We start from the raw sequence: 17,382 nt of genomic DNA on the forward strand, positions 1-17,382 counted from the left end.
ACAGCATGATAATATTTCTTTTGAGAATTTAGTTGCTGAATACAGTTGTGTCCTACGATATATTTCTTTGGAGGGCAGCATCAAGCACATTAGATACCCCTGCCCTCACCCCTATTGTCCTCAACATCACATTTATTATTATTGTAATTTCTTAGCCAAGATATTAGCCAGTAACAGAGTAAACTGGAATATGCAATGTAATATATAAATTTAGACTGAAGATGTGAGATGTTGATTTTGAAGAACCCTTCGTATTATAATAGACAACATCCTACCTCAGCTACCTTGTCACCATATTAACATTATCATTATCATCATGATCATTTATTTATTGTTTTGTAAATTAAATTGTTTTATTGCCCATTCCATCTAATGCCTCCATACAGGTATTTCTCAATGTCCGACCACACTGAGCCAAGTGAGACATTTATGACCTTTCTTGCCACAGTTGTTACGTTAGTAACACAGTTGTTAAGTAAATCTGGATCCCCCCTTGACTTGGCTTGTCAGAAAGTTGTAAAAGGGCATCACGTGATCCGGGTACAACGCAACCGTCATAAATATGAGTCAGTTGCCAAACATCTGAATTTTGATCATGTGAGCACGGGGATGCTGCAAGGGTCATAAGTGTGAAAAACGGTCATCAGTAGTTTTTTGTAGTGCAGTTGAGATTTTGAACAGTCCCTAAATGAAACATTGTAAATGGAGGACTATCCGTACTAGTATTCCAGTTCATTGTGGCAAGCCTGCCAGAAGCAGAGTTCCTGAGGATGCTTTCAAATCTAGGTTTAATAAATTAGGATTTTTTTTCCACCGATCCTTTTGAAAGGATAGAATAATTCGAGTGCTTAAAGATTTTATATATAAATATGTCTCCCTGTTTCATAACATATGCCCTTTCCCTAGGCAATAAAAAAGGAGAAATACATGTCAGAACATCAGTAAGTTCTGGGGGATGAAACTAAGTAAGTAGATCAAAGGTATTAGGTTTTTGCTAGCGCCGTGTAAGACATGCTATGCCACTAAGATTCTCGGAGCATTTTTCTAGATGTAAATTTATCGGTCATATGTGACCTAATTTATGCATATTATTTTATTCATTTGGGCTGGTTAATCCTCCCTGGAGTCATTCCAAATGTGAAATGAAAGATATTCTTCCTGCAAAATATATGTAATCCACATTAATTGCTTTTGATGGGAATGAGCTGAATGGACTAATGGTGAAGTCGTTAATTCTTTAATCATGTCACCACAGCAGCGAAGCAATCTCAGAACAGCTCCAGTGTGGACAGATATTGGATCTGTGGGAGGGGGAACTCCAAAGAGCTGATGGGAATGAGCTAACGAAACAAGGCTAATTTCAGTAGGGAGAAAAGCAACCACACGGATGAGTGTTCTTTCTCAGTTGCAGTTACGTCATCTTCTTCCACTTCTAAAATAATATTTTGGGCAAAAGGTTTTAAGATATTAGTTGTTGGCATGGTTTCTCTGGCTTGATTCTCTGACCTCAAAGTGATATCCTGAAACCTTCCCTTTTTCAAAGTTGTTATTTTGATTAAGGCTTGTGTTTTGCCCCTCTTTACATCTCTCTAGCTCTAAGCCTAAAGGTAGAAAGGAAGAAAGGAAGAAGGATTTTGGTTAGTGTGAGATGGTCTCATGAGGTCGATGGATCGTTAAGGTGCTTCCAAGTGAAAAGCAGAATGCAGAGATGCAATCATATGAAGCTTTATTCAACGATAGATTAGAGAGAAAGAATTACTTGGCATGGAGGCATCCATGCCTGCGTGAGAGAGAGAACAAAAGAACAGAGAGCAAGCAAGCATAGCATAACTAGAACATAACTAGAACTAGAAGAAGGAGCAGCCCCTTGAGCAGAGGTATTTATGGGGAGTCTCAGCCCCTCCCTAACCATAAAACTCTCTCGCCAATGGGGCTGCAGGGGCCGGGGACCCCTGACCCACCAGTGGAAGCAAAGAAGCCTCTTTGCTCCCATCTGATGACCTTTTTTGGGAACTGCCATGGCTGGCACAAAACATCTAACAGTTAGTGTGAGCAGATTTTCAGATTTTTTTTCAGAATAACAGAGTTGAGGGGGACCTTGGAGAGCTTCTAGTTCAGCCTCCTGCTCAAGTAGGAGACCCTATACCGTTTCAGACAAAATATTGTCCAATCTCTTCTTGAAAATGTCTGGTGATGGAGCATCCACAACCTATGGAGGCAAGTCGTTCCACTGATTAATTGTTCTCACCATCCAGAAATTTCTTCTTAGTTCTAGGTTGCTTCTCTTCCTTGATTAGTTTCCATCCATTGCTTCTTTTCCTGCCTTCAGGTGCTTTGGAGAATAGGTTGATCCTCTCTTCTTTGTGGCAGCCCCTGAGATATTGGAACACTGCTATCACGTCACCCCTAGTCCTTCTTTCATGAGGCTAGGCATAACCAATTTCTGAAACCGTTCTTCATATGTTTTAGCCTCCAGTCCCGTAATCATCTTTGTTGCTCTTCTCTGCGCTCTTTTGAGACACAAAATTTCCAAAGAGCAAAACCTGAAGCGTTTGTAAAAACTTGGGGTATCATAGGCTTCATTCATTGTACATATCTTATAGATCCAGGGTTGGAGAAAGTGTCAGGCACAAGCAACCAGAACACTCATGAATAGGCCAGGTAGATATTTTATTATTAATCACCTATATTACAAGAATCGTGGCAGTCTGTCTGCCTCCCCCTGGAAAATGGCAGATATAGACTTAAGGGTTTGATCTCAGACATTTCCTCCCTTGAACAGACTCTATGCTAGAATGTCTCTTTACTCCCTCTAGCATGTCTCTCTTCCCTTTAGCCAGTGGTTTCACCAAAGGAAGGCTGTTCTTGTTCTGCAGGATTTGGTGAATTTTGTGAAGAACAGTTTCTATCAGGAATAATGCTACTTTTTAAGGATAGGTGCAGTAACTACACGATGGAACAAATCTTTTTATCCAAAGGAGAGATCATTCATCCTAATATGTGTGTTTGTGTGTGTGTGTGTGTGTGTGTGTGTGTGTGTGTGTGTGTGATGCCTGATTCTGAACAATCTGAAAGGCATCTTTGCTCACAAATGTCACTGGATTTAAAAATAAGTTGCAGGAAGACAGAGTTCTTGAATATCAAATCTGCTACTTCCTTCTAATCCTTGATATTTCATGCATGGAATTAAATTTCCAGGTTGGTAAATGAGAAAAAGCGAAGAGAACAGGGTGTTAAGATTCCTTTTTTCAGTTATGCCTTTGTTTTAATGGGATTGGAAGGCATTTCCTTACTCTTTAGGACATGGCTTCAGTGCATTGCTTTGTAGAGTCTATATCACATGTTTGCCCATTGGGAAGAGAAATGGAAGTGGACACAGTTCCCTGTTTTTAACAGAACAGAATGACAGAGTTGGAAAGGACCTTGGAGGTCTTCTAGTCCAACCCCCTGCTCAAGCAAGAGACCCTATGTCAGTGATGGCGAACCTTTTAGAGACTGAGTGCCCAGTTATGTATCATTGGGTGCCGGGTGGGTGGGGCCCGTTGGGTGGGTGTGGCCTGTTGGGTGGGTGTGGCTGCAGTGGTAAAGGCAGACTGGGTTGGACTAAATAGTTCAATCAATCAATTCCAACTTTGCAAGATCTTTTTTTTTCCCACAAGAAGTTGAAATTGATTGATTGAACCTTTTTTTTTTGCACACAGCGGTAGAGGCCTAAAGCAATCTGAGGACCCAGATTGTTGGGGGCAATTAAGCTGACTTTGTAATAATGCTGCTTGGGGGGTGTATGAAAGCCCTAATAAGCAGGCATATACATAGAATGAAGGCTACTGCTAAGCTTGTAAGCCGCCCTGAGTCTTCGCAGAAGGGCGGGATATAAATGGAATTAAAATTAAAATTAAAGCGAAACGGTTTTATAAAACCCAGCTGAAGGCCTAGGACTGGGGCGATGGCGCGCATGCCCACTGAGAAGGCTCTGCGTGCCGCCTGTGGCACACGTGCCATAGGTTCGCCACCACGGCCCTGTATCATTTCAGACCGATGGTTGTCCAGTCTCTTCTTAAAACCCACAATTTCTGAAGGCAAAGACCTCTGTGGAACCCAAGAACAGTTCCTAAGAATCAGAGTTTGGCTTAGCAGGCCACTTGTTAAAACTAAGAACCTCAGTTGGAAGTCTTTGACTGAGCCCTGAAACCTCTTTGCCTTCCTGTTTCCCCCTCTTGTTTCTCACCTTGTATGACAAATGGGAATCAGAATCTCCAACCTTCTTTGAGGTGGCTTAAGCTGTTAAATCCTCTCTATTTTTATTTGACAAATACACGGCAACCGCCTCTGATTATTATGTGCCTATGTAAACACTCATTATGATATTTACTTTCAAGGTAAGCAAAGTGATGCGGGCTATGGAAAAGAAATGATAATCCAAAGAAATTAGACATCTGAGATAAGAAAAACAAAAGGAAACACAGCTAAAAGAAGCTTACACCAGCAACATTCACTATATCTCTCCTTGAAAATCATCCTTTGCTCTCCTACATCCATACAATGCTCCAGACACTGCCCTTTGTTCTTTATCCATATTGATTAAAAATTCAACGATACTTAGATGCACTCAGTGTATTGCTCTTTTTAAAAATGGCTAAATCCCTTTTCAAGAGCTTTTCCTCAATGCCTATGGAGATTCTCAATGCCTATGGATGATTCACCATCATCCAGGTCATGGTTGTCCCAAAGGTGCTTTTTCAAAAGGCAACTGGGCTTCCTTTGTTTTTCCTTGAAGATGATTCACTTTTCATCCGAGAAGCTTCTTCAGTTCTGACTGAATGGTGGAGGATGGAAAGATTTATTGCTGTCTTTTTTGAAGACATCAAAATCCGCATTCTGGACAGAGAGAATTGTTGGTTTGAAAGAGAGGTCAAAGAGCCATCTACCTCAAGATTGAGCTGCCCTCTTTCAAGGGTGTGTGTGTGTGTGTGTGTGTGTGTGTGAATACGACATCCCCTATCTTCTGTTTACAACACAGCCCGTTCAGCAGTTCCAAGAAGGCTCCACACCCATTTGCGCTATTCAGGTGACTCTGTGAGAGTACAGATAAACCTCCAAGTGACCCTCAGAAAGAGTACTAACAACCAGATGATTGCAAGGCATATAAATCCTTCCATCCTCCACCATTCAGTCAGAACTGAAGAAGCTTTTTGGATAAGAAGCAAAATGTCTTCAAGGAAAAACAAAGAAAGTCCAGTTGCCTTTTGAAAAAAAAAGCACTTTGGGGACAGCTCTTCTTTAATTTCCTTTGAAAAAAGTCAGATACACCATGTGCTTATGGTCAGTGGTGCTGTTTAGATTGGAGCATTCAGCACCACAGGCTCATCTTTTATTTGCCTATGCTGATCTAAGTTCTCCTACCTATAGTATACTTCTATAGTAATGCTTAGTGTATCTTGAGCTGTCTCCTTTGGGAAAAACAGTCAGTCCAAATTTTGCAGGAAGTGGAGAGAGAAAGCTAGATTCCTGGCCAAGTTTTAATTTTTAACTTTTGGGCTTTAAATTTAATTAATTGTTTTAAATTTATTTTAACTTTTGTATTGTATGGTTTTAATTACCCTGTAAACTGCCCTGAGTCCTATGGGAATAGGGCGGTATATAAGTCAAATAAAATAAATAAATAAATTTGTCTATATGGAAGACATCTTCTTCAAGCTTCCTTAGATCTTGCCAATTTAAAACAAGGCAAGCAAGATTTATCTATCACACTGTGCCAACATTTTTTTTTAAAAAAAGTCAAGCTGAAGATTCTCAATGGAAACACTTTCTGATATCCCCATTGTTGAATCTGATTAATTTTTTTTATTGAAAAGTTTTAAAATACATTTTATCTTTAACCATCCCCCCCTCCCCCCACCCCTACCTTTCCCTCCCTACCCCTCCCCCCCTTCCCCCTCCCCCTCCCCCCGACTTCCCAGAGCTAAGTACAAGGTATAAAAACAAAGAACAATCATAAACATCCATATGCTACCAACAGTAAATTCTTAAATCTATCACTCTCTAGCTCATATAAGATAACTACAAGCAATACTAATATTACATATAAAAAGGAAAAAAAAGAAAAAAAATAGAAAGGAAGACTTATTCAAATGCTAAATGAAACTTTTTAGTCCCATATTTGTTCTGGATATATATATATATATATATATATATATATATATATATATATATATATATATATATATATATATATATATATATATATATATATATATATATATATATATATATATATATATATATATATATATATATATATATATATATATATATATATATATATATATATATATATATAATCTGATTAATTTTAAACGGATTAAATTTATACACATGTGCAAAGGGCAAAGTACGCCTATTTAAATCCAAGTGATATTTATCCTTACCCCCCCAGAAAGATATGTGTGCATGTCTATACACATTGATTTTCATTATCCACAATTTTGGGGGAATATCGTTATTCCACTCAGGTGAACAGCTGCCTCAAAGGGTTAATGAAAACTTGGGCAAACTTAATACCAAGCCAAAGAAAACTCTAAAGGAGTAAGTTGAGGGCCCTGAGAAAGGAAGTGAAATGAAATAACGCAAACGCAGCCCAGTGATGAATAATATCAGACATTTTATTTAACTTCAAACACAATTGTAAAGAACAATAATTGTTTTAAATAGAAAGCTGTTGAATTATAATTGGGAGTAATTGAAACTCGCCACAATATTGAATAAAACATTAGAATACTTTTAAACAGTGTTATCTTTACAATTATCTTTGGGGATAATTGGAGTGAAGCCCATGAACTGTTGTATGCACAGAGAGTCACCCAGGGCCCATTGTGTTCCAAAGTTGTTGCTGTCGAGGATTTAATAGGGAACTATTTATAAGTGCTGGAGTTGATTCATTTATCTTTAATGCAGGGGTTCACGAATAAATGCCAGTCCTGCGGAGTGCAATAGAAGAGCAACAGAGGAGGTAATATTATTTCCCAAGCATCTGCTTTTTAAATTAGGAAGAAAAGGGAACCTTGTGAGGGGGAAAAACAACAACCCAAAAAAGAAGGTCCTACTTGGAATCCCGATTTTCAGCAAATGTGATGTGCCTTTGATTCCTCCTTCCTGTCTCCACCCCAATCCATAGCTGTGTCATTGTTGGTCATGATGACAACTGTGGGGACATTTTGAATCACCCTGTTGTCAGCCCTTTGAGGTAATCAAGGTTTAGAAAGAAGAATGACAGAGTTTCCTGGAGTGACCTTTATTATGGTTGCAGGCAACCACAACATCTGGGAAGCCATTTTATACCAAAGAAAATCAAAGTAAGGCTGGGTTATTTTCAGTGGTGGGATTCAAATAGGTGAACAAGTGGTTCTCCGTGTGGATGCCACTTCTGGAAGTCCATTCTGGGCCTGGGCAACAAAAAATTAGCTACCGGTTCTGCCGAAGTGGTGTGAACTGGCTGTTCCATCACTGGCTATTCTGAGTTATTTTTCATAATGGAATATTTTTTTAAATGCTTTAATAAGTTACTCACTGCTTCCTACTCTCAAGACTCAATCTATATTTCTTCATATTTATCAAATGAAAATGAAGAGACATGATCTCCAGTGAGTTAAAATGTGGGAGAGCAAAAGAGACAAGTCATAATTGATCCAATGAGCTTGTTTTGTGCTTGGAAACTTTGCCAGGTTTAGTTCTCAGATGTGGGACCTCAAGAAATCCAGGTGTCAAGCTTCCGACGTATTGGCTTTTAAAGTGACTCTGAGGCATTGTTTACCTTAAAAGTCCTTTATTAGCCTAATACTGTACACCGGCAAATGCTTGCTCGAAGGAAGCTGGAATCTGAAATCTCCGCCCCTTGCACAATATATTAAAACACAATTCTCCACCTTTCTAATTTTGTCATTAAACACATTCTCCAATTAATTTAAAGAATCAGTTTCCCTTCCGTTACAAAACCCCCCAAGGTCTTATCTTCTCTAGTTAGAGATGGCCTTGAAAGGTGCAATCCTCCTCGTCCCCCCTCCCAACCTTAAACTAAATCTCTTCTCAAGCAATAACATTCAATGTTAGCAGCATTGACACCAGGTCTGTAGGCTCTCTATTTTATTTTTTAATTGTTTGAATTGAGCATTTGAATTTTGTAAGGCATGCAGAACTAACTGGAGTAGGCAGCCATAGATAAAAAAAAAAACTGGCAATGGCTTACAACAGGAACACTAAAAAAAAAGAAAGAAACTGAAGGCTTGATTTTGGCTGCACATTATTCAAACTAATGCAATCAAAACCAGAACTGAAAACAATCATTACATGATTCAAAGTGCAGAGTGTGCAAAGAAGCAGAAGAAACAGGAGATCATGTACTTGGCTTGTGCAAGATTGCAAGCTGATTATAAATAACCACACAACTCAGTTGTCAAGATGATTCATTGGAACGCCTGTAAAAATTATAATATACCAGCAATGGGAACTTATAGTTCAAATATTTTAATCTGGGCAGGTTAAAATACTTAATATTAAATATAAAGGTAAAGGTAAGGTAAAGGTTCCCCCGCACATGTGTGCTAGTCGTTTCCAACTCTAGGGGCCGGTGCTCATCTCCGTTTCAAAGCCGAAGAGCCAGCGCTTGTCCGAGGACGTCTCCGTGGTCATGTGGCCGGCATGACTAGACGCCAGAGGCGCACGGAACGCTGTTACCTTCCCACCGTAGTGGTCCCTATTTTTCTACTTGCATTTTTACATGCTTTCAAACTGCTAGGTTGGCAGAAGCTGGGACGAGTAACAGGCGCTCACTCTGCTACGCGGCACTCGGGATTCGACCCGCCAAACTGCCAAGCTTCTGATCGACAAGCTCAGCGTCCTAACCCACTGAACCACCGCGTCCCTTTTCATATTAAATATATTTAATATTAAATTAATAAATTAATATTAATACCCAGTGCTTTTTTTGTAAAAGAAAAAGGTGCCGGAACTCACACATGTCATACAACCCACCTTGCCTACCCTACAAGGTTCCATCCAAAAAAGGTGCCGGAACTCCGTTCTGAGCCTTCTATGAGAAAAAAAGCCCTGTTAATACCCCAAAATCCCAGATGGCACATTAGTGAGACTCACAAGTAATAATAATAGCTTGTAACAGCAATAACTTTTGGCCTTCCAATTTATATGATTTTAGTCCTTTTTAGAAGAATTTTTTCACTGAAACCTTTGCATTAGGTCCCTGTGTTCAAAGTAGTTTTCCTGAACTAAGGACTCTTCCCCTATGATGGCTGTATTCAACTGATCTTTTTATTTCATTCTAGGGCTTTTAAAATCTTATTTTATCTTTTATTCCCAAGCTTTACATAAGGCTGACTCATTACCAAAATAAAGGACTTTAACTTAGATTGAGATTTTTTTTTAAAAAAAAAAAGAGTTTAAAAAGGCATTCTGATAGATGGCATGCAATACAAGCCATTCTATACTGAGGTCAAGAAAACGGCACCTGATGTCACCAGCTGCCAAGCCTGACTTGAATTTTTTTTCCATCAATGGGTGACCTCAAAAAGCCAAGAGGGTCAGGAAATAATAGGGTTAGAGTTAGGGGTTAGGGTTTGGGTTATTATAGGAAATAATAAAACACAGAACAATGGCAATGGTAAACTCTGTGCTTTCCCTCTGGAACATCACACCACCTGAGATTTGCTGGTCCTGACTCTGTTAACCTTTCCAGAACCCTTAAAAACCGGTTTTTTAAGCTGCTTAAGCAAGCCAGGTGGGTAATTGAGCATTTTCTGGTATTATACGATGTTCTGGGGAGTCACTTTGCATTCACTGGATCAAGAACTGTATTTTTCATACGTTATATTTATGTTGTGGAGAGCCAGTTTGATGTAGACATTAAAGCATCAGGCTAGAAACAGAGAGAGCATGAATTCTAGTTTCATCTTAGGCACAAAGCCAGCTGGGTGACTTTGGATCAGTCACACACACTCCTCAATCCTAGGAAGAAGGCAATGGCAAGCCAGTTCTGAAATCTTTATCTTTATTTATTTCTTTATATTTCATATTTCTTAACTACCCATTTCCTTCCCTTCGTCTTTCCAAGAAAACTGCCAGGAATCAACAACAACATATATCAATTAAAAATAATTCTCTAGCAATAGCCCTTAGACTTATTTATTTATACATCAAACTTCTTAATAGCAATAGCATTTAGCACTTAGACTTATATACCGCTTCACAGTGCTTTACATCCCAGTCTAAGTGGTTAAGGAGTCAGCCTATTGACCTCCAACAATCTGGCTCCTCATTTTACTGACCTTGGAAGGATGGAAGGCTGAGTCAACCTTGAGCCCGTCAGGATCGAACTGATGGCAGTCAGCAGAATTAGCCTGCAGTTTTTTATTCTAACCACTGCACCACCATGGCCCTTGTATTAAATCCTTGTCAGCCATCCAGGGTCCCATTTGAACTGAATGATTCTTAAATGCTTTTTTGAAGTCTTTGGAAGCCACACAAAAGACCTTTGGAGCAGGGGGATATATTGGCTCTAGAACATCAGGTTGTGCAGGGGTTGTGGCCTGTGAGCCATTTGACAAAGTTGAAGCCAATGGGACTTTCTTCTGAGAAGGCATGCAGAACATTGCACAGTGAAGAATGAGTGATCAAGAAAAGAAAAGGTCCTTTTCTACAATTACTCTGCCTGCCTGCAGAGCGTGGTTCATGAGTTGCTGTAGCTGAAGAATAGTATCTAAATATCATATTTAAAGCAATAGAAAGCTAGCTTCTTTTTAAAAGCATGTAATTTGGAGTTAGGTGCATGTATGTGTTTGTGTTGTTTAATGATTGGACTTGCTTTTATTCTTAGCTCTGCTAATTTTATCTTGCTGATTTCATGAAACTGGAATTTTAGGAGTTTTGATTTGTTTTTTAATGGGTTTTGCTTTGTTTTATTTGACAGCTCTTAGATTAACTTTTTAAAGCAACGTATTAGATAGCTACATTTACCATCTTGATACACTGGACTTTTCGTTTATATGAAATGCATGTGAAATTGAAGCAGAAGTTATTTTAGAGGTTGACCTTTTAAAAATAGATTTAGGTTGCCAGCTATTTTATTTTATTTGTGATTTTGATATATATTCTAGTGCTGCACTTGTTGTCACCCTTTTACACAAGTAACCTTCATTTCCTTAAAAGAAAGCTTGTATAAAAGGATTTTCTCCATACTAAAAAACACTGGAGTATAATTTCTATCATGCCCAACCAGTTTGTCTAATCGAGCAAAACTGATTTAATAAGGCACAGTTTTCCCCTGTGTGGGACATCCTTTGGAGATAACCAAGAACCTGCAGCTGGCATAAAATATGACAGCTGATGATACAACCCCATCTACATGAAGCACAATAATTGAGATGTTCTTTCATTGCTCAACAGTATCTTCCTGGGCCCAATTCAAATTGGTAGTTGTTCATTTCACATCCCTATGTAGCACAGTTCTGCAATGCACCAGGAACTCAACCTGCTGGGATTGAATTTGTCCATGTGGCCTGGATATCTAGAGAAGGGCTGTTGAGATCCACCCTCCTTTCTTGTAAGTTGCATGGGACAAGACAAGAAAAGGCCTTCTCTGTGCTGGCTACCACTTTCTGGGTCAGTAAAATGAGGACCCAGATAGTCGGGGACAATGTGCTGACACTCTAAACCACTCAGAGAATGCTGTAAAGCACCATGCCAAGGTATTGTTTAACAGCCAAACAGCTTATGTAATGTAAGATGTAATGTAATGATGGGAATGATTCAGCAGGGTTTGTGTCTCTTTAAGAGCATATGTATAAAGGGAAGGCTCTGCTGATGTGCTCTCTCTCTCTCTCTCTCTCTTCTGTTTCTTGCTGTAATTGTGGTTTGTTGGATCCTTCTGTAGTAACACATGTATTTATATTGCTCCTGCTGTATAATATTGTAGATCAGGGGTGTCAAACTGCTGGCCTGTGGGCTGGATGCATCATGCCGAAACCATGCCCACCCCACTGCTGGCAATGGGGAAAAAGTTGCAATACATCGTGACACGTCATGTGACGTTACAAGTTTGACACCCCTGTTGTAGATAGTGTAAGGTAAACCACCATTTAATATAGACCACTGTTTACTCCTGGATTATCTCGTGCAATAAGACTGTGCATGTTCTGACACACCATGAAGTGGTATATATGTGCTATAGCTGTTGTTGTACATCAGATGTAAGTCTCACTATGTTTGGTGAGCTTTATTGTCAAGGATCTATGAGTAATTTTTCAATAAACACTGAAAACTAATTAGATTCAATGCCAGTTGTAATTGAGCAGGGAAGAATTTCATAACTGGAATACTTATACTGAAAATGTTCTTTGAGAAGGTTGCTAATGTAGTGAATGACTGGCAATTGTTAATCATCAAGCAGGCCTCTCAATTCAGTCTTAATTGCCAACATATATAAAAGTTAAGGCAAGCACCATATAACTATCAGATTCACTGCTGATTAGTTTAACAGAAGGATGTCTTTCCCAGAGATTTTAGGAGCCAAATCTTCAACTGGGCTATCAAATCCATTTTGCTTAGATGACAAAGAAATGGGAGATTATTATTTTTTTTATTTCCTTATATAAAACATTTTCTCCAAAATCCTACTAAGAAAAAAAGAAAGGAGGAAAAGAAGAAGGATCCAATAGAGAAAAATCTAGGAAATGGATAAGACTTTAGAATTTAAATTTGAGATAACTTGGCATTTAATTCCTCCACCAAAATTGTTGGAGGGATTTCAGACCTAGAAAAGTGATAAATCAATTAAGAAACCTAAAACCTCAATTACAGCACTGTCTGCTTAATTATTTGACAAGTTAATTAATCTCCTAAGCAATTGCTACTGCACTGCCACTGCTGCAGGAAAAAGAGCAAAATATAGCTATGTCAAGTTCTGGATATCTTGGCAATACAGAATTTAATAAGACACCTGGAAAATGCCTGATAATAGGTGCTAAGTGAGGTCAATCTACCTAGGTAGGCATAGGGAGAAGAATTCTGACTTCTTTCCTGAAGGTGTTTTCTGTTGCTAATTATTTAGCTACAACTAATTACAACATGTATTCATTGGCACAAGTTTTTCCCCTACCTTACCCATATTTTTTCTAGGAGGAGATGTTTCGCCTCTTTTCCATATTGAATGGTGTCACATCTACGGATGATACCTCTTGACTTGTTAGAACAATGATGGTGTCACTCTTTTCCTTGCTTGAAGACAACACAATTACAGCCGCCACTGTAATTGATGCTAATGGATTTTAGGAGAGAAATGGACACAGATTATTAGCCCATCAATCTTGTTCCTTGTGATACCATTGCCTCTAGGTTACTTTTTTTGTTGTTGCTTTTTCCTTTGTGGCTTATAAATTGACTTAAACAATCTGAAGAATCCCCTGGTGTTCTAGCTGGAGAACAGAAGGAAGGAAAATGAAATTGCTCCCTTGGTCTAGATCACACTGCAGGATCAGAAGGTGCGACAACAAATTATTTTTCTCAAGAGGCTGAAAGGTGAGGTCCATGATAAGGCTTCAGTGAAAAATAAAAATGGCATCCTGTAAGAAAAAAAATTACAAAACGATAGTGACAGATTAAGGAGCCTTAATTCTTCCCCTCATATAATATCAGGCCCAGTGTTTTATCATTCATCTTGCTCACTATAGGTGACATTCATTGGCAATAGCTTCTTGTGGTTTCTGAGTGGAATTCTTCCCAGCACCACAGAAGACAATAACCGTGGAAGCTTCCTTATAAAGGCGGTCAGACCATTAGTTTATTTAGTCCAGGATTGTCAACAATGCTTTCTAGAAATTTCCTCAGCTTTACATGAAGATATTAGGTATTGAACATATACCTGTCCTGTTAAATATAAACTAGTGATCCATGGTATCCCTTAGATAGTCCATATTATATCCTTAAGGGTAGTTTCGTATGTCTGATCACCCCATTTTTCCTGCTAAAGGAATCAACATGGAACATTGCATTTAGTCCCCCAAGAAGGGGAAGACAGAGAATGAGGTGGCTGGATGGAGTCACTGAAGCAGTAGGCGTGAGCTTAAATGGACTCCAGAAGATGGTAGAGGACAGGAAGGCCTGGAGGAACATTGTCCATGGGGTCGCGATGGGTTGGACATGACTTCGCAACTAACAACAACAACAATAAATTTCCCCCCAAAAGATGGAAACTGAACAAAGAGAGAAGCAACCTGGAATTCAGGAGAAAGTTCCTAACAGTGAGGACAATTAACCAGTGGAACAGCTTGCCTCCAGAATTCTTGGGCGCTCCATCACTGGAAATTTTAAAGAAGAGACTGGACAGTCACTTGTCTGAGTTGGTATAGGTCAGGGGTAGGCAACCTCGGCTCTTTTATGACTCATGGACTTCAACTCCCAGAATTCCTGAGTCAGCATAGCTTGAGTGGGGGCTGGACTAGAAGACCTCCAAGATCCCTTCCAGTTTTATTCTATTCTAGAATGGATTCTAAATGTAATCTCTTAAATTATATTTACTATCCTTAAACAATGGGAAGCAAACTTACAGCAAGCCAGTTGAAGTTCTAATACAAGGGTCTTCATACTTGGACCTTTTATGATTTGTGGACTTCAATTCCTAGAATTCCTCAGCCAAGCCCGCTGGCTGAGGAATTCTGGGAGTTCCACAAGTCATAAAAGCACCAAGTTTGAAGACCCATGTTCTAGTAGATTAGACCAGGTTTGGTTTTCAAGACCAGATACAAGCTATCCTAATGGATAGACAAGAAAGATGTGAAGATCAGAGGCATCCTAAGTCTTTCTGACACTTAAAGCTATAATGACTCTTAGTATGGAAGTTCTATCTCCTTCTCTTATAAAGGCCTCATGCAATAATTGCTTTTCTCGTAGCAAGACACAGGACAATCCAAACACTTGTGTTATTTCTCATTCAGTTCCCATTATATAGCACCATGTTACATAGGAGGACACATGTATAAATTGGGCTCTCTCAGTACAAAAACATCCAGTGTTGCTGAAATCCCACTGCCTTGGATAATGAATAAATCTGACAAGAGATTGTTGTGGGTACATCTACCTTGCTGTGCAGCGAATAAAGTTCACTCGATGGAAAATTGCATTCCAGGGAAATGCTATCTGACAGTACAAATGTATTACTTGGGAATTAATATGTATTTTATTCACAGCCAAACACTCAAACGGAGAGAGTTTTACATAGATTTGAATGGCAAGTGATGGAAAGGAAATGTTTGGGCTGAGTTAAATGGAGTGCAAAAATGGCAGGTTGCCTTCTCCAAATGAAGAGATACACCAGCAAAATTGGTCATGCAGGGAACTTTCTATCTCAGATCTTGATGGAAATGTTAAAGCACTTGACTTGTTTTATAACAGCTTTGTCTCTGCCTCGAACCTCAATGTATTTTTGGTTGGTTTTTTTCCCCTGTTCTAACTGGAAACACACCTAATGGGATAATTGCATTAAAGATACTCAGATCACAAAGTTATTTAAAAATGAACAACTCATTAGGCTGGATACCTGTAGGAAACCAAACTCCAGTTGCCACCATGCCTGCCTTTCTGTAGATGTGCTTACTCAAGTATAAAATGGTAGCACCCCTGGTTTATTGGTATATAACTGCTTGGTTCTTACACACATCACAATTCAGAAAAGTACACTTGCTAGGCATCGGCTTTCAAAGGGGCATCTTAAGCAGAGGCTTACAATAGTTGCAGTCTATCTCACCTGTGAAATGAGTGACATTAACAAACTTCATTTCCCCTATTGATGAGAATAAAGACCCTTCCCCATCTTTTGCCCTCTTGGGTCTCTAAACTCTGTACAATTGAGATACATGCCTCCCCTTCACAGGACTGGCTTTCTGTACGCAAATATATTTTCTATAGGAGGAAAATAATAATAATATAACTCCCTTCCTAACTTTTGATAGGATTAAATTAAAGGTAAAAGTTTCCCTGTCACTTGAGTCTGACTCTAGGGCATGGTGCTTATCTCCACTTCTTGGCCAAGGAAGCCAGCATTGTCTGAAGACATTTCCATGGTTATGTGGCCAACGTGACTATGATAATGATAACTTTATTGTCACTTTGAATGTACACCAATCGGCATACATCAAAATGAAATTTCGTTGCATACAGCTCTCAAAGGGTCACCACCTCCGATATATACTCCTTGTTCGGGGCCCGCTCAAATTTCACATTGTCCATTTTAGTCTCTAGGGAGTGAACGATGGCAAACAGGACAGATGGAAATGGGGCTCCATGTGGATTAGCCCTCAAGTTAGCTTGTATTCTGACAACCTCGCCGCCTTTCCTTTTTCTGATCCTGACTCTTCCACCTTTTCCTTAAAGAGGCCTTGCTTCTTTTCGCCCCTGGAGCACGCTGCTGCCGCTGCCACCAACTCCTCCAAAAGCCTCTCTCTCTTCCTCTGGGCCTGTCGACAGCCTCATCCAGTTCCTTCGCTCCATAAGCTTCAGGTCCTCTCCTCCTCTGCCTCCTCTGGAAACAGCCCTGATTTGCAATACAATCCATCACTAGGCCAGCAGTCAGATCTTGCTGCTGGTAGAACAAATTCAAACAGCGCCAACGACTTTTAACGGTCTCACCAGCAGTTCCAAAACAACTAGAAACTCACCAGGCCAGCAAAGATTGTCGGTCATATGTTACCTTAGTTCCACCATGTTGCTCAAACACATTAAAATCTTCCTGATCATGTGGCCTATAGCCCTTACTATCCCTCCCAAAACTATTCGCCTTCAAGAGCCAATGCAGCCGCAGCCATTCCAGGCGCCGCCATCTTAGACTATATGCCAAGGGGTGCAGAACACAGTTACCTTCCCAACGAAGTGGTAGCAATTTTCTTTCATTTGCATGTTTTCAAACTGGGCAGGAGCTAGAGCAAGGAATGAGAGCTCATCCTGCTGCGAGGACCCCAAGTCTTGAACAACTGAGACATTTTATTCTTCTGATAGGATTACAGTCCCTAAACATTGTATTATTTGTTGTAAATTATTACAGCAAGTTATAATTTCTCAGCAGCATCTAGATATGTTGGCAACATCTAGGTAGCCTTTTCTGAGTTCAGAAGTTAACTAAGGTGAAGTCCAATTGGCACTTGGTCTACTAGAGATGTGATCTGTTCCAGAGAATTAAAAACCATCCCTGAAGTCAACAATCATCCCTCTTCTACAGGGTTACCAATATGTTATAAAGAATGTTCCAGGGTTTGGGTTAGTAACCTGTAGGAATAAGGTTTGACTTGAAGGTGATTTCATTTTAGATATTTTTTTTTTTAATTTCCA

At 39.4% G+C, this 17,382-nt stretch overlaps 1 long non-coding RNA gene across 1 annotated transcript in view; it reads left to right on the plus strand.

The window, feature by feature from the left end:
- LOC308673763 overlaps window positions 1–17,382 on the plus strand; it is a 42,690-nt gene that overhangs the window by 7,346 nt on the left and 17,962 nt on the right. Inside the window, exon 2 of the long non-coding RNA XR_014027734.1 lies at window positions 6,955–7,009. This is a non-coding gene — a long non-coding RNA (uncharacterized lncRNA). The remainder of the gene's footprint in view (window positions 1–6,954; window positions 7,010–17,382) is intronic.

Source organism: Vipera berus (genome assembly GCF_964194415.1).
Source record: "Vipera berus genome assembly, chromosome: 12".
In the NCBI taxonomy this organism is placed as follows: Eukaryota; Metazoa; Chordata; class Lepidosauria; order Squamata; family Viperidae; genus Vipera; species Vipera berus.